Source organism: Zalophus californianus, chromosome 7 (genome assembly GCF_009762305.2).
Source record: "Zalophus californianus isolate mZalCal1 chromosome 7, mZalCal1.pri.v2, whole genome shotgun sequence".
Taxonomy (NCBI): Eukaryota; Metazoa; Chordata; class Mammalia; order Carnivora; family Otariidae; genus Zalophus; species Zalophus californianus.
This window is the reverse complement of record NC_045601.1, coordinates 121,925,488-121,943,639: the sequence shown is the minus strand read 5'-3', so window position 1 is coordinate 121,943,639 and position 18,152 is coordinate 121,925,488. Positions and strand designations below refer to the sequence as shown.

The 18,152-nt window shown below is 44.0% G+C and overlaps 1 protein-coding gene across 2 annotated transcripts in view; it reads left to right on the top strand.

The window, feature by feature from the left end:
• Nucleotides 1–18,152, top strand: part of GMDS (GDP-mannose 4,6-dehydratase) — a 652,731-nt gene that overhangs the window by 92,388 nt on the left and 542,191 nt on the right. The gene's annotated exons all lie outside the window — the stretch shown is intronic.

Here is an 18,152-nt window from a genome sequence, read left to right as displayed (position 1 = left end):
GAAATGAAAATGGTAGGAATACTCTCCTTATAGGATAATGGGATACTTAGGGGATAATATTTATAAAATGCTTATGGTTGTCAAGAACTGTGAAAGGTCCTATTTGCAAGCCAACAAGTTACCCTGCCAGTTTCATGGGTACTGACAGAAGACATAAAACTCTTGGGTTGGAGACAAAGGGCTTTATCACTCATAGCCATAGCGGTAACCAAAGTGTCACATTTTCTTGCTCTCATTTACTGGGCCCTAGTTTTTACGGGATGATATGAAGATGGCAAGGTGAGATCTGTATATACAATGGGCTATGTTACAGGAGAGAAACCCTGATTTTAGGGAACCTGAATCTTTTATGATGGACAGTGGCAAACATGTTCTGGAAGAAGACACTTTATCTTTTTAAGCTGTTCACTATACAGACGAAAAGATAGTATGGGACAAGAGGACTTTCAAATACCTCTGCTTATAAGATGTGCAGAAACATGAGAGACCCATGGACAGTTGTTTTTCAACAAATAGCATTGATAGATGTAGTCAGTATAATCGATCATGATACTATTGGTGATGATTACCTTCTCTCATTTTCCAACCTGAAGATAAGATTTTTTTCTTGCCTCCTTAACCTGATCCTTATTTAATCCTTGTTTCCCAACAAATAGCATTGCTATATGTAGTCAGTAAATAGTGGTCATGATGATATTGTTGATGATTTCCTTATGCTCATTTCCCAACCTGAACATAAGGTTTCTCCTTATTACCTTAATCTAATCCTTATTTAATCTGTGTTTCCCAACAAATAGCTTTGATATAGGTAGTCAGTATATACTGACCATGATGGTATTGCTGGTGATTGCCTTATGTTCATTTCCCAACTTGAACATAAGGTTTCTTCTTGCTGCCTTAATCTAATCCTTATTTAATCCTTGTCTTTCATCTTCCATTGCAAGACTCCGGGAAGGGTATTATGTGATTTCTGATACATTCACCATAATTTTATTTGTTAATTTTGATTGCTTATTTTAAGCTGTTTTTGTTTCTGTTTTGTTGTTGTTGTGTTTTTAAAAATCATGGCGTTTTATAGTAATCCTCTCTGTATTATATTTTTGGTCTTGTTTGGGTATGGCTGAGCATGTCATCTTTCTACATACCTACCTTTCTTTCTTTCTTACAAGGTTGTAGTGGAATTATCTGATTGGTAGATTGTATTAGAAATGTAATTTTATCTTGCCAGGGGGGCTCCATATCGAACAAATTACTTAAATTCTTTCCATCCCCTCTTTCCCTTTTGTTGTTATTATCTTTTGAATATGTATAAGAGCTCATCAGTCTTATTTTTTATTTATTTTAATTTTTTATCGCAGTATGGTTGATACACATTGTTACATTAGTTTCAGGTATACAACATAGTGATTTTGATAAGGAAAATCTGTGTCCTAAGATGGCTGAACGAGCCAGCGAAAGAGTCCCAGTCCTTGCCTCGGGGCTCATCGGGTTCTTCTCCCTGCCCTGCTTCATGCCAAAAGTGCCAAGTATGCAGAAGTAGAAGTGTATAAATTGCCCCCTTTGTCCTCAGGGCTCAGACCTTTGGAGACCACTCTCCTCCGAGCCCGCCAGTGTTAAATAAACCTCCTATCCTCCAAGATCTCTGAGTGCTGCTTGGTTCTTCCATCGGGCGATCCAGTCCAGGTTCCATAACATTTGGTTCCCTGACCGAGAAACCCAACCACGCCGGCCCATTGTTGCCACCGGTTTGGGGGCAATGGCGGGGTAGTGATGGAACGAGGGATCGCAAGGGAGAAGGTGCGCCCTGCCTAATTTTCCTGCCCCAGTTGCCTCAGGCTGGGCCCCTCTCTGCTGTTCCCCCCAGACTCGAGGAGACTTGGCAGGTGAAGACCTGGTCCCGATGTCGGATTCTGGTAAGGCCTGGGGCCTCAGGACCCAGACAGGCCCACCCTCTTTGGGGTGGAAGGGGAGCCTGATCACCTTCCAGAGATCTCTTAGAGGTCTCATGGGTAGGAATTCCCAGGGAGGGAATGTAATAACTTCTGGAGTGTGAATGTGTGAGTGAATGTACAGTCCGACTTGGCTTGCTCAAGTGGACTGATTCTTTGACTCCATGGGCGGGCACCCTTAAGGTCCCCAGAAGCCTACAGAGTCTGACTGGGCCCATCTCTGGTTCTATGGTGAACGGCATACAGTCTGGCAGCATCGAAATAGTTTCCGATTGTAAGTCACAACGCTGAGACCACTATGGCTAAGCTTCACCTAAGTTCCTTCAGGACACGGCCAGATGGGCATCTGATTGGTCTCCTCACCTCAGGAGGCATCCCCCCTTTGTCTGTCTCTGTGCCACCACACACAGGGACATCACCATGGGGTCAGGGCAGAGTAAACCTACGGTTCTAGAGACCATGATCAAAAATTTCAGGAAGGGGTTTTCAGGAGACTATGGAGTCAGGACAAACCCTGGCAAGTTGAGAACCCTATGTGAATTGGAATGGCCCACCTTTGATGTTGGGTGGCCTTCAGAAGGGACATTGGATGTCCCAACGATTCGTCAAGTATGGCAAGTCATAACAGGAGAACCAGGACACCCTGACCAGTTTCTGTACATTGACTCCTGGCTAGGAATTGCTCAGACCCTCCCCCTCTGGGTGCGATTTGCTTGCAATAGGCAGGGACAGGCCAGGGTCTTAATCGCCTCATCCAAGCGACCTAAAGAAAATCAGCAAAAGCTCCAGTCTCCACAAATCCTAGCTGGAGATCCCGAGGATGAACCGATCCTGCCCCCACCTATATACCCCCAAGACCACCTACACCTGGCCCTTCAGCTCCAGATACTCCGCTGCCATCAGTTTCACTGGTGCCCCCAGTCCCAAAGATTCACTTTCTCCAGGAGGAGCAGCCAGGCTGCGCCCCAGGCTGGGCGCAAGCACCTTCCAAATGCTGGTACGAGAGACGCGGGAACCCGAGAGGCATGATGAAGATGGGACGGTCCAACCTTGCCTTCCCTGATGTATTATCAGCCCTTCTATACCACCAACGTCCTCAACTGGAAATATAACACCCCATTCTACTCTGAGAAACCACAGGCCATGGTAGACCTCATGGAATCCCACTTCCAGACTCATTGACCAACCTGGGAAGACTGCCAACAGTTATTCCGCACCCTGTTTAACACAAGAGGAAAGGAGGAGAATAATGAAAGGTGCATGGCAGTACCTGGAAGAGTGCGCACCAGCGGGAGTCTTTGACCCTGCTGCCTGAGCTAATACAGCCAGACCCAAAGAGCACCCATCACCACAACTGAGGGAAAGGCCCACATCCCCCGGTACCAGGAGGCCCTCCGGGGAATCTGGGCAGGAGCTAAGAAACCCATGAACATGACTAAGGTATCTTCAGTCACTCAACAACCAGGGGAGTCCCCCGGGGACTACTACAAAAGACTATGTGAAGCCTACAGGATATACACTCCATTTGACCCTGAGGCACAGGAAAGCCAACAGGTTGCAAACACCTCCTTTGTGGGTCAGGGTGCCCCAGACATCAGAAAAAAAACTTCAGAAATTAGAGGGTTTCGCTGGGATGAACATCACCCAGCTAATAGAGATTGCCAGTAAGGTCTACATGAACAGGGAGATCGCAGCCCAACGGGAAGCCGACAAGATGAAAACGAAAGTCAGCCTCCTTGCCACCGCCCTGAAAGAAAAGGACAACACAAAGACAGGGAGACCCCAACCACTGAAAGGGGGGAAGCCCAGAACCCCCTTGGCAAGGGATCAATGTGCATACTGTAAAGAGAAAGGGCATTGGAAAAACAAGTGTCCCAACCGGGGAAAGGCTCAAAAGCCTGGCCACTACAAGGAATAACCTTGAGAGGAGGACCTCATAGACCTTGCAGAAATGGACTCAGACCTGGGGGGACCAGGCTCTTTCCTCTTTGGCCCCCATGAGCCCATGGTCAGAATGAAGGAGGGGGGGCCAACCACTGACTTTTATGGTTGATACTGGGGCCGAGCACTCTGTTGTCACCTCCCCAGTGGCCCCTTTCAGCAAAAAGACTGTGATCATCCTTGGGGCCACCAGGATGTGGGTGATACAGCAGCCCTTTTGCCAGGGTTGCCAGTGCGAACTCGGGGGCCACAAGGTCTGACATGAATTCCTTTATCTGCCTGATTGCCCCATCCCTCTCCTGGGCTGAGACATACTCTCCAAGCTTAGGGCTCAGATAATCTTTGAGCCCAGTGGACACACTAGCCTGTGACTGAACCCAAAGCAAGAGGAGACAGGGTCTCTAGTACCAGCAATTACCACGCCAAGGGAAGAATGGAGGCTATTCTGTGCCCAGGCCCAACCGAGCAGCCCGCTGGAGTTCAGACTCACCTTCCCTTCAGTATGGGCTGAAAACAACCCACCTGGACTAGCCCAGAATTGGGCCCCTATCATTGTTGAACTGATCCCAGGAGCCCAACCTCAGAGGCAAAGGCAACAAGCTAAGATAGGCATCTGAGAACATCTGACCAAACTGAAAGAAGCAGGTATGCTAGTCGAGTGCCAGTCGGCCTGGAATACCTGACTCCTGCCAGTCAGGAAGCCAGGAGGGGGATACCGACCAGTTCAAGACCTGTGGGCTGTCAACAAGGTGACCATCTCTCTGCACCCAGTGGTCCCGAATCCATACACCCTCCTCGGCCAAATCCCAGGGTCAGCCAGATGGTCCACTTGCCTAGATTTGAAAGATGCCTTCTTCTGCCTCCATGCAGCTCCCCAGAGTCCGCCACTGTTTGCCTTTGAATGGACTGAACCTGATATAGGGCGCCAGATGCAACTGACTTGGATGCACCTCCCTCAGGGGTTTAAAAACTCACCAACCTTCTTTGGGGAAGCGCTGGCCACGGACCTCACCAGCTTCCCAAGAGAGGCCATGTGATGTACCCTCCTCCAGTATGTGGTTGACCTCCTCCTCGCCAGTGACACACAAGAAAACTGCACAAAAGGCACAAAGGCCCTCCCACAGCTCCTGTCAGACTCGGGATACCGAGCCTTATGGAAAAAGGCACAGATCTGCCAACAACAGGTCCGATACCTTGGTTTCCTCCTCACCCAAGGGAAAAGAGAACTAGGGCCAGAGAGGAATAAAGAATCCAGAGCTCACGCTATTCAGCAATGGCAGCAGTTACCTACAGGAGGGTGCCCGGAAAGTGGGTTATGCAGTAACCACAACCAATGAAGTCCTAGAAGCTAAGGCATTACCGGCTGGATGGTCAGCTCAATGGGCTGAATTATATGCCTTAGTCCGAGCCCTCACCCTCAGTGAAGGCAAGCGAGTCAACATCTATACTGACTTTCCGTATGCCTTTGCTACTGTACATATACATGGAGCCATCTACAAGGAAAGGGGCCTCCTAACCGCCGCAGGAAAAGCTATCAAGAACAAAGAGGAGATGCTGAGACTCCTCGAAGCTGTCTGGCTTCCAAAGGAAGTAGCAATCCTGCATTGTAAGGGACACCAGAAGGGAGACGACCTCATAGCGCAGGGAAATCGTCTGGCAGATGAGGCCCAGTGAGGACATAGACAGAGCCCCTTCCCTCACCATGGCCCTAACACCCCCGGAAGAAGTCCCTCCGCCCAGTTACACTAAAAAAGGAAAAGGAATGGGCCATGGCTGAGGGGGCCACCCTGACTGAAAAGGAATGGTGGATGATGCCAGATGGGCGCATCTTTGTTCCAGCAGCAACTGGAGGGCGTCTAGGCAAGGAATACCACCAACTCACTCATCTGGGAAAACATCAGCTGCCAGCACTATGCCGAACAAAAAATAATGCTCAGACTGCACTGTGGCCCCCACCAGATGTCCAGAAAGTGGGAGCAACCCCCTTCGAGGATCTAGAGGTAGACTTCACAGATGTGCAACGGAGCAGGGGGTTAGATATCTCCTAGTAATAGTATGCACATACTCTGGGTGGGTCGAAGCCTTCCTGACCAGGACGGAGCAAAGCCGGGAAGTAGCTAAAGTCCTCTTGCGGGAGATCGTGCCCAGGTTCAGCCGGCCATTAACAATCCATAGTGACAATGGACCCGCATTTGCGGCAGACATTGTACAGGTCTTGACCAAATCTCTCAACATCAGCGGAAAACTTAACACCGCTTACTGGCCCCAAAGTTCAGGGAAAGTAGAGCAAATGAATCCTACCCTCAAGGGAAACTTAGCAAAGTTTTGTCAGGAGACTAACCTCCCATGGCTGGATCTGCTACGCCTAGCTCTCCTGCGTGCTCGCTGTATGCCCAGAACATCAGGTTTCTCCCCATTTGAATTAATATATGGACGGCCACCCTTGTGTTTGGGAAGCCTTCCAGGAAACTTGCATGAGGTTGGAGATAAAGGGATAAAGGAGCAGCTTCAGGCCCTGGGGGCCACCCTAAGTAAATTACAAAAGTACACCATTGAGAGGGCCCCAATCTCCTTAGGGTCTCAGGTACATTCCTTCCAGACAGGGGACTCAGTTTGGGTGAAAGATTGGAAGAAAGACCCCCTCAAACTGCAGTGGACAGGGCCCCACACTGTTGTTCTAACCACACCTACTGCCCTCAAGGTCTCAGTTGTCACTCCGTGGCTCCACCACTCCAGAGTGAAGAAAGCTCATCATTCGGACGAGAAGCCGCGCCAGTGGAGAGTCCAGCCAGACTTCATGAACCCATTCCGGCTTCACCTTCCAACTGATGGACACCTGCTCACCATGGTCCCTGGTTCTCATCGGCATGATTTCCCTCATCTTGGGAGTCGGACTGTACACTGTTGCCCCTCCTGACTGGACTTTCCCCCAGAGGCTTACTATTGTCATTGCTTATTGGTGTCCCTAGGGTATATTACTGCATTTACTTGTCCACAGGTTTCATCTGCTGATGGGTTAGCCACAATGTCTCCCTCTCCCTAAGGTCATAGATCCCACTTTTACTGGCCTTCTGTTCTCTACTCCTGAGCGCATTTCACCATGGTTTTCCTGGCCCCAGTCAGTCTCGGTCTTCTGCTGCCTGGTGTGCTGTTCCTTCTCACTGCCTCTAGCTGCCTGGCCAGGCAAGGGGGCAAACTCTCGTATCACCGTTACTGACAAATGGACTTTCCAGCTTATCCCCCTCAATCTCACACTGGTGCCCCACTGACTTCTTCCACCTGGGATGGACACCACCAAAGGTTGACGTCTGTTTTGATGGATGCCAGCTTCTTGATACCTCCTGGGAACCTCATAGATGGTGTTCCTACCATGGCCCTCATTCAAGTTACTGGCTGGTAGATATCTACATCTGTGGGGGCCCTATACCTCAACAGCCAAACACCTGCCCTCAGTTCTGCTCACAAGCCTGGGGATGTGAGTCCTGGGGGGCAGCTTGGCTGGGAATGAAACAATGGTCTAATTGGTGGTAGAGCCTCAAACAGCGCAGTGACATCTGGATTTTCTTGTCACGCAGCGCCACCCCATCCTCTTGCCCTAACAATCACTGTATACATTGCCAGTGGGAATCACTCCAGCAGACAACTTGGTAGGATACCCTTTCACAATGGTTCCCTTGGTTCGCCCCCCTCGTCAGCCCCCTCCCATTGCTTAGAAGATGAAAATGATGCCCTCTATACTAGGTGTTTAAAGGGGCATCAAAGGGGGGGGGGGATGATAAGGAAAATCTGTGTCCTAAGATGGCTAACTGAGCCAGCGAGAGAGTCCCAGTCCTTGCCCCGGGTCTCATCCGGGTTCTTCTCCCTGCCCTGCTTCGTGCACACGCCTAAAGTGCCAAGTATGCAGAAGTAGAAGTGTATAAATTGCCCTCTTTGTTTGTGCTTGGGGCTCAGACCTTTGGAGACCACTCTCCTCTGAGCCCGCCGGCATTAAATAAACCTCATATCCTCCAAGATCTCCAAGTGCCGCTCACTTCTTCCGTTGGGCGATCTAGTCCAGGTTCTGTAACAATTTGACAAGATTATACTGTCTTTTCCACAAATGTGGCTACCATCTGTCATCATATAATGCTATTATAATATCACTGAATTCCCTATGCTGTCTGTACCTTTTTTTTTTTTTTAAGATTTTATTTATTTATTTGACAGAGAGAGACACAAGAGAGGGAACACAAGCAGGGGGAGTGGGAGAAGGAGAAGCAGCTTCCCGCGGAGCAGGGAGCCCTGATGCGTGGCTCGATCCCAGGACCCTGGGACCATGACCTGAGCTGAAGGCAGATGCTTAACAACTGAGCCACCCAGGCGCCCCCTGTCTGTACCTTTTATTCCTATGATTTATTTATTCCATAACTGGAAGCCTATATTTTCCACTCCCCTTCACCTATTTTGCCCAGCCCCCACCCCTGTATCTCTGCCCTCCCCCCACAATCATCAATTTATTCTCTGTATTTATGGGTCTTTTTCTGTTCTTTGTTTTGTTTTTTAGATTACACATATAAGTGAAATCACATGGTATTTGTCTTTCTCTGACCTGTTTCATTTAGCATTATACCCTCTAGGTCCATTCATGTTATTGCAAATGGCAAGAGCTCATTCTTTTTTTATGGCTGAGTAATATTCCATTGTACATATGTACGACATCTTCTTTATCCATTCATCTATCCATGAACACTTGGGTTGCTTCCATATCTTGGCTATTGTAATACTGCAGTAAACATAGGGGTGCATATACATATATCTTTTTGAATCAGTGTTTTTTTTCCCCTTTGGGTAAATACCCAGTAGTGGAATTACTGGATCCTATGGTATTTCTATTTTTAGCTTTTTGAGGAATCTCCATACTGTTTTGCACAGTGGCTATACCAATTTACATTCCCGTCAACAGTGCACAAGTGCCCCTTTTTCATTATATCCTTGCCAATACTTGTTATTTCTTTGTTTTTAAAAAGCTGTTATTTATTTGAGAGAGAGAGAGCAGAGTGAGAGAGCCTGAGTGGTGGGGGGAGGGGCAAAGGGAGAGGGAGAAGCAGACTACCCTCTGAGCAGGGAACCATATGCTGAGATCGATCCCACAATCCTGGGATCATGCATGACCTGAGCTGAAGGCAGATGCTTAACCCACTGAGCCACCCAGGTGTCCCAATATTCGTTATTTCTTGCTTTTTTTAAAAACTCTAGCCTTTCTGTAAGTGTAAGGTGATACCTCATTGTGATTTTGATTTGCATTTCCCTGATGATTAGTGATATTGAGCATTTTTTCATGTGTCTGCCATCTGTATGTCTTCTTAAAAAATGGCAATTCAGGTAACTCTGCTTATGTTTTTTAAAAAAAGATTGATTGCAAGAGTGTGAGTAGGGGGAGGGGCAGAGGGAGCAGGAGAGAGAAAATCCCAGCCAACTCCACGCTGAGCACAGGTCTGATGTGGGGCTTGATCTCACTACCGTGAGATCATGACTTGAGTCAAAATCAAGAGTGAGGCTCTTAATTGACTGAGCCAACCAGGTGCCCCTACTCTGACCACTTTTTAATGATTGTTTTTTTGGTGTTCTATAAGTTTTTTTTTTTTTTAATATATTTGGGATATTAACACCTTATTGGGTATGTCATTTGCAAATATCTTCTCCCATTCAGTAGGTTGCCTTTTTATTTTGTTGATGATTTCTTTTGCTGTGCAAAAGCTTTTTATTTTGATGAAGTCTCAATAGTTAATGTTTGCTTCCCTTAACTTAGTAGATATATGACATTGGAAAAATATTGCTATGACTTTTGTCAAATTAATTTCTGGCTGTATTTTCTTCCATGAGTTTTATGGATTCAGGTCTCACATTTAGGTCTTTAATTTATTTTGAGTTTATTTTTGTACAAGGTGTAACAAAGTGGTTCAGCATGTGGCTGTCCAATTTCCCCAGAACCGTTTATTTAAGAGACTGTCCTTTCGCTATTGTATATTCTATATTGGCTCTTTTGTTATAGATTAATTGACCATATATTTATGGGTTTCTTTCTGGGTTCTCTCTTCTGTTGTATTGATCTGTGTGTCTGTTTTTGTGCCAATACCATACTGTTTTGATTACTACAACTTTGTAGTACATCTTGAAATTTGGAGTTGTGATACCTCCAGCTTTATTCTTCTTAGATTGCTTTGGCCATTTTGGGGTCTTTTGTGGTTCCATACAAATTTTAGTATTGTTCTAGTTCTGTGAAAAATGCTGTTGGTATTCTGATAGGGATTGCATCGAATCTTTACATTGCTTTGGGTAACATGGACATTCTAATAATATTTGTTCCCCAATCCATGAGCATGGAATATTTTTCCACTTATTTGTGTCATGTTCAATTTCTTTCATCAATGTTTTACAGTTTTCAGAGTACAGGTCTTTCACCTCCTTTGTTAAGTTTATTCCTAGGTATTTTTATTCTTTTTGGTGCAATTGTAAATGAAATTTTCTTTCTTTTTATTTAGTTTGTTGTTTTTTGTTTGTTTGTTTTAGAGTGAGTGTGGGGTGAGGGGGAGGAGGGACTGAGGGAGAGGGAGAGAGAGAGAATATTAAGCAGGATCCATACGCAGCTCAGAGCCCGAAACAGGGCTCTATTTCACCACACTGAAATCATGACCTGAGCTGAAATCAAGAGTTGGATGCTTAAGGACTGAGCCATCCAGGTGCCCCTAAATGAAATTGTGTTCTTAATTTCTCTTTCTGCTACTTTGTTATTAGTGTAGGGAAAAGCAAGCAGTTTCTGCATATTAATCTTGTATCCTGCAATTCATCGCATTCATTTATAACTTCATTCACTTATTACTTCTAATAGTTTTTTGGTGGAGTCTTTAGGGTTTTCTTTTTCTTTTATTGTTATGTTAATCACCATACATTACATCATTAGTTTTGGATGTAGTGTTCCATTATTCATTGTTTGTGTATAACACCCAGTGCTCCATTCAATATGTGCCCTCTTTAATACCCATCACCAGGCTAACCCATCCCCCCATCCCCCTCCCCTCTAGAACCCTTGGTTTGTTTCTCAGAGTCCATATTCTCCCATGGTTCGACTGCCCCTCCGATTCCCCCCCCCTTCATTTTTACCTTCCTGCTCTCTTCTTTTTTTTTTAAACATATAACGTATTATTTGCTTCAGAGGTACAGGTCTGTGATTCAACAGTCTTACACAATTCACAGTGGCTCACCATAGCACATACGCTCCCCAATGTCTATCACCCAGCCAACCCATCCCTCCCACCCTCCACCATTCCAGCAACCCTCAGTTTGTTTCCTGAGATTAAGAATTCCTCATAACACTCAGGTCATATGATACATGTCATTCTCTGATTGACTTATTTCGCTCAGCATAACACCCTCCAGTTCCATCCACATCGTTGCAAATGGCAAGATTTCATTGCTTTTGATGGCTGCATAATATTCCATTGTATATATATACCACCTCTTCTTTATCCATTCATCTGTTGATGGACGCCTTGGCTCTTTCCACAGTTTGGCTCTTGTGGACATTTCTGCTATAAACATCGGGGTGCACATACCCTTTCAGATCCCTACATTTGTGTCTTTGGGGTAAATACCCAGTAGTGCAATTGCTGGGTCGTATGGTATCTCTATTTTCAACTTTTTGAGGAACCTCCATACTGTTTTCCAGAGTCGCTGCACCAGCTTGCATTCCTACCAACAGTGTAGGAGGGTTCCCCTTTCTCCAAATCACCACCAACATCTATCGTTTCCTGACTTGTTAATTTTAGCCATTCTGACTGGTGTGAGGTGGTATCTCATTGAGGTTTTGATTTGGATTTCCCTGATGCCGAGCGATGTTGAGCACTTTTTCATCTGTCTGTTGGTCATTTGGATGTCTTCTCTGGAAAAATGTCTGTGCATGTCTTCTGCCCATTTCTTGATTGGATTATTTGTTCTTTGGGTGTTGAGTTTGATAAGTTCTTTATAGATTTTGGATACTAGCCCTATATCTGATATGTCATTTGCAAATATCTTCTCCCATTCTATCAGTTGTCTTTTGGTTTTGTGGACTGTTTCTTTTGCTGTGCAAAAGCTTTTTATCTTGATGAAGTCCCAATAGTTCATTTTTGCCCTTGCTTCCCTTGCCTTTGGTGATGTTTCTAGGAAGAAGTTGCTGCGACTGAGGTTGAAGAGGTTGCTGCCTCTGTTTTCCTCAAGGATTTTGAAGGATTCCTGTCTCACATTTAGGTCTTTCATCAATTTTGAGTCTATTTTTGTGTGCAGTGTAAGGAAATGGTCCAGTTTCATTTTTCTGCATGTGGCTGTCCAGTTTTTCCGACACCATTTGTTGAAGAGACTGTCTTGTTTCCATTGGACATTCTTTCCTGCTTTGTCAAAGATTAGTTGACCATAGAGTTGAGGGTCCATTTCTGGGCTCTCTCTTCTGTTCCATTGATCGATGTGTCTGTTTTTGTGCCAGTACCAGACTGTCTTGATGATGACAGCTTTGTAATAGAGCTGGAAGTCCGGAATTGTGATGCCGCCAGCTTTGCTTTTCTTTTTCAACATTCCTCTGGCCTTTTGGGGTCTTTTCTGGTTCCATACAAATTTTAGGATTATTTGTTCCATTTCTTTGGAAAAAGTGGATGGTATTTTGATGGGGATTGCTTTGAATGTGTAGATTGCTCTAGATAGCATTGACATCTTCACAATATTTGTTCTTCCAGTCCATGAGCATGGAACGTTTTCCTATTTCTTTGTGTCTTCCTCAATTTCTTTCATGAGTATTTTATAGTTTTCTGAGTACAGATCCTTTGCCTCTTTGGTTAGATTTATTCCTAGGTATCTTATGGTTTTGGGTGCAATTGTAAATGGGATCGACTCCTTAATTTCTCTGTCATCTGTCTTGTTGTTGGTGTATAGGAATGCCACTGATTTCTGTGCATTGATTTTATATCCTGCCACTTTACTGAATTCCTATATGAGTTCTAGCAGTTTTGGGGTGGAATCTTTTGGGTTTTCCACATAAAGTATCAGATCATCTGCAAAGAGTGAGAGTTTGACTTCTTTGCTGATTTGGATGCATTTGATTTCTTTGTTGTCTGATTGCTATGGCTAGGACTTCTAATACTATGTTGAATAGCAGTGGTGATAGTGGACATCCCTGCCGCATTCCTGACCTTAGGGGGAAAGCTCTCAGTTTTTCCCCATTGAGAATGATATTTGCTCTAGGTTTTTCATAGATGGCTTTTATGATATTGAGGTATGTACCCTCTCCCTACACTCTGAAGAGTTTTGATCAAGAGAGGATGCAGTACTTTGTCAGATGCTTTTTCTGCATCTATTGAGAGGATCCTATGGTTCTTGTTCTTTCTTTGATTAATGTATTGTATTACATTGATTTCTGGATGTTGAACCAACCTTGCAGCCCAGGGATAAATTCCACTTGGTCATGGTGAATAATCCTTTTGATATACTGTTGGATCCTATTGGCTAGTATTTTGGTGAGAATTTTTGCATCCATGTTCATCCAGGATATTGGTCTGCAATTCTCCTTTTTGATGGGGTCTTGGTCTGGTTTGGGGATCAAGGAAGTGGTGGCCTCATAAAATGAGTTTGGAAGTTTTCCTTCCATTTCTATTTTTTGGAACAGTTTCAGAAAAATAGGTATTAATTCTTTAAATGTTTGGTAGAATTCCCCTGGGAAGCCATCTGGCCCTGGGCTCTTGTTGGGAGATTTTTGATGACTGCTTCAATTTCCTTGTGGTTATAGGTCTGTTCAGGTTTTCTGTTTCTTCCTGGTTCAGTTTTGGTAGTTGATGCATCTCTAGGAATGCATCCATTTCTTCCAGGTTATCTAATTTGCTGGCATAGAGTTGCTCATAATATGTTCTTATAACTGTTTGTATTTCTTTGGTGTTGGTTGTGATCTCTCCTCTCATTCATGTTTTTATTTATTTGGGTTCTTTCTCTTTTCTTTTTGATAAGTCTGGCCAGGGGTTTATCAGTCTTATTAATTCTTTCAAACAACGAGCTCCTAGTTTTGTTGATAGGTTCTACTGTTCTTTTGGTTTCTGTTTCATTGATTTCTGCTCTGATCTTTGTTATTTCTCTTCTCCTGTTGGGTTTAGGCTTTATTTGATGTTCTTTCTCCAGCTCCTTTACGTTTAGGGTTAGGTTGTGTATTTGAGACCTTTCTTTTTTCTTCAGAAAGGCTTATTGCTATATACTCTTAGGACCACCTTTATTGCATCCCAAAGATTTTGAACAGTTGTGTTTTCAATTTCATTTGTTTCCATGATTTTTTAAAATTCTTCCTTAATTTCCTGGTTGATGCATTCATTCTTTAGTAGGATGCTCTTTAGCCTCCATGTATTTGAGTTCTTTCTGACTTTCCTCTTGTGATTGAGTTCTATTTTCAGAGCATTGTGGTCCAGAAATATGCAGGGAATGATCCCAGTCTTTTGGTACTGGTTGTGACCTGATTTGTGACCTAGGATGTGATCTATTCTGGAGAATATTCCATGGGCACTAGAGAAGAGTGTGTATTCTGTTGCTTTGGGATGAAATGTTCTGACTATATCTGTGAAGTCTATTTGGTTCAGTGTGTCATTTAATGTCTTTATTTCCTTGTTGATATATTGCTTAGATGATCTGTCCATTTCAGTGGGTGGGGGGTGTTAAAGTCCCCTACTATTATTGTATTGTTGATGTGTTTCTTTGCTTTTGTTATTAATTGGCTCATATAATTTTCTGCTCCCATGTTAGGGGTATAGATATTTACAATTGTTAGATCGTCTTGTTGGATAGACCCTTTAATATATATAGTCTCCTTCCTCATCTCTTATTATAGTCTTTGTTTTAAATCTAATTTGTCTGATATAAGGATCCCCCCCCAGCTTTCTTTTGGTGTCCATTAGCATGGTAAATCGTTTTCTCCCGCCCACTTTCAATCTGGAGGCGTCTTTGGGTCTAAAATGAGTCTCTTGCACACAGCATATCGATGGGTCTTGTTTTTTTATCCAGTCTCATAACCTGTGTCTTTTGATTGGGGCATTTATGCCATTTACATTCAGAGTAAGTATTGAATGATATGGATTTAGTGCCATTGTATTGCCTGTAAGGTGACTGTTATTGTATATTGTCTGTGTTCCTTTTTGGTCTATGTTACTTTTAGGCTCTCTCTCTGCTTAGAGGACCCCTTTCAATATTTCTTGTAGGTATGGTTTCATGTTTGCACATTCCTTTAGTTTTTGTTTGTCCTGGAAGCTTTTTATTTCTCCTATTTTCAGTGAAAACCTAGCTGGATATAGTGTTCTTGGCTGCATATTTTTCTCATTTAGTGCTCTGAAGATATCGTGCCAGTCCTTTCTCGCCTGCCAGGTCTCTGTGGATAGGTCTGTTGCCAATCTAATTTTTCTGCCATTGTAGCTTACAGATCTCTTGTCCCGAGGTGCTTTCAGGACTTTCTCTTTGTCTCTGAGACTTGTAAGTTTTACCCTTAGATGTTGGGGTGTTGACCTATTTTTATTGATTTTGAGGGGGTTTCTCTGTGCCTCCTGGATTTTGATACCCGTTTTCTTCTCCAAATTAGGGATGTTCTTTGCTATAATTTGCTCCAATATACCTTCTGCCCCTGTCTCTCCTCCTTCTGGGATCCCAATTATTCTAATATTGTTTCGTCTCATGGTATCCCTTATGTCTCAAATTCTGCCCTCGTGATCCAGTAGTTGTTTATCTCTCTTTTTCTCAGCTTCTTTATTTTCTATCATTTGGTCTTCTATATCACTAATTTTCTCTTCTGCCTCATTTATCCTAGCAGTTAGAGCCTCCATTTTTTATTGCACATCATTAATAGCCTTTTTGATTTTGTCTTGGTTAATTTTAGTTCTTTTTGTTCTCCAGAAAGGGTTTCTCTAGTATATTCCATGGTTCTTTCAAGCCCAGCTAGTATCTTTATAATCATCATTCTGAACTCCAGTTCCAACATCTTACTAATGTCCATTTTGATTAGGTCCCTGGCAATCAGTACTGGCTCTTGTTCTTTTCTTTTTGAGGTGATTTTTTCCATCTTGTCATTTTGTCCAGAGGAGAATAGATGAATGAGAGAACAAAATGCTAACAGGTAACAACGACCCCCCAAAAATATGCACTAAACAAATCAGAAGAGACCTGAAACCGGGGGAAAAGGAAAGGAAAGAAAAAAAAAGAAAAAGGTAAAAAAGAATGTGATCAAATATGATCAGGTTGGTGAGTAGATCAATGTCACACACTAGATTTTGGGCGTAGTATGGTCTGTTAGAAGAAACTGCCTTCGAAAATTTTAATGAAAGAAAAGCTTATATATGTATAAAAATAAGGGTAAATACGATGAAGGGATGGAATATGAGTGTAACGATGAAAATTATAAAAGATTTTATAAAAGGAATTGATAAGAAGTTGGTTGAAAAAAGAAAGAGAAATTAATAAAAAAAAAAAAAAAAGAAGGAATGTGATCAGGCAGGAGACTAGAACAAAGCCATACCATAGAGATTTAGGGTACATTTTGGTATGTTAGAAGAAACTGTATCCCAAAATTTTAAAGAGGGAACAACTTTTATATATATCAAAAATAATGTTAACTACTATGAAGGGATAGAGTATGACTCTAAAAATGAAAAATATAAAAGATTTTTAAATAAGGGATTGATAAGATGGTGTTTGAAAAAGGGAAAAAGAAAAATTCAGTTAAAAAAAAACTTAAAAAAATTAACTTTGAAAGACTAAAGAATCAGGGGGAAAAAAAGCCATGAATTCTATGTGCTGTATTCCCCTAGTGCTAGCGTTCTGCCGTTCTCATTGATCGATAAACTTGGTCTTGGCTGGCTGTTCTTGCTGATCTTTTGGGGGAGGGGCCTCTTGCCATGGTTCCCAAATGTCTTTGTGGGAGGCAGAATTGCGCCACCCCTGCCCCGTCCGGACTAAGTAATCTGCTCAGGTTTGCTCTCAGGAACTTTTGTTCCCTGCAAGCTTTCCGTACAGCTTTGGAGGGCGAGAGTGAGAATGGCAGCCTCCCAGTCTCCACCCCGGAAGAGCCAAGAACTTGGGGCCGCACTCTTCAGTGTGCCCCCAGAAAAAAGCAATCACTCCTGTCTCCCTGGAGTGATCCAAGCGTTTCTATCTCTGACACCCGATTCTGTCTGGAGTTTCCAATCCTAGCAGATTCCTGTGGTGCGCTCCCGCGCTGCTCCTCCCTGGGGAGGAAGGGGAGACTTCCCGGATCTGCCGTTTGTTGGGTCCCTACTGGAAGCACAGTGGCCTGACTGTGCCACGGATCACGGTTTGTGACAACCCCGAGCTGAGAGCCCACCTCGGCTGTCTTTGCAGCCAGCTTCCCTGCTCCATTTCCTGGGAGCTCTGCCGCACTCAGGCACCCCCGGAGTCACCTTCCTGTGACCCCGAGGGTCCTGAGACCACCCTGTCCCCGCAAGGGTTCCACCCCCCCCCCCCCCAGCCACTGGAGCGACGTCTCTCAGAGGAGCAGACTTCTAAAAGTTCCGATTTTGTGCTCCACTCCTTTATCACTTGCCAGAAGCGGCTGACGGAGGCCCCCTCCCCCACCATCTATCCTCCCGAATATCCCCTTGGATTCACTTCTCAGCACATCCTACCTTCCAGAAAGTGGTTACTTTTCTATTCAGAGAGTTGCTGCTATTCTTTTCTTTGATCTCCTATTGAGGTCATAGGTGCTTAGAATGGTTTGATTCCTATCTGGCTGAATTGCTGGGACCACACGAAATTTAGGTCGCCTACTCCTCCGCCATCTTGCTCCTCCCCCTCTTTTCGGATTTCTCTGTATAGTATCTTGTCAACTGTAAATAGTGACTGCTTAATTTCTTCCTTACCAAATGGGTGCCTTTTATTTCCTTTTGTTGTCTTATTACTGTGGCTGGAACTTCCAGTACTGTGTTGAATAAAAGTGGTGAGGGTGGATATCTTTGTGTTGTTCCTGAACTTAGAGGAAACGCTCTCAATTTTTCCCCAATGAGTATGGTGTGTGAGTTATGGATTTTTCATATAAGACCTTTGTTATGTTGAGGTATGTTCCCTCTACACCTACTGTGTTGAGAGTTTTTACCATGAATGGATGTTGAATTTTGTCAAATGCTTTTTCTGGATCTATTGAGGTGGTCGTGTGAGTTTTATCCTTTGTTTTGTTAAAATGGTGTATCACTTCGATCGATTTGCAAGTATTGAATCATCCAA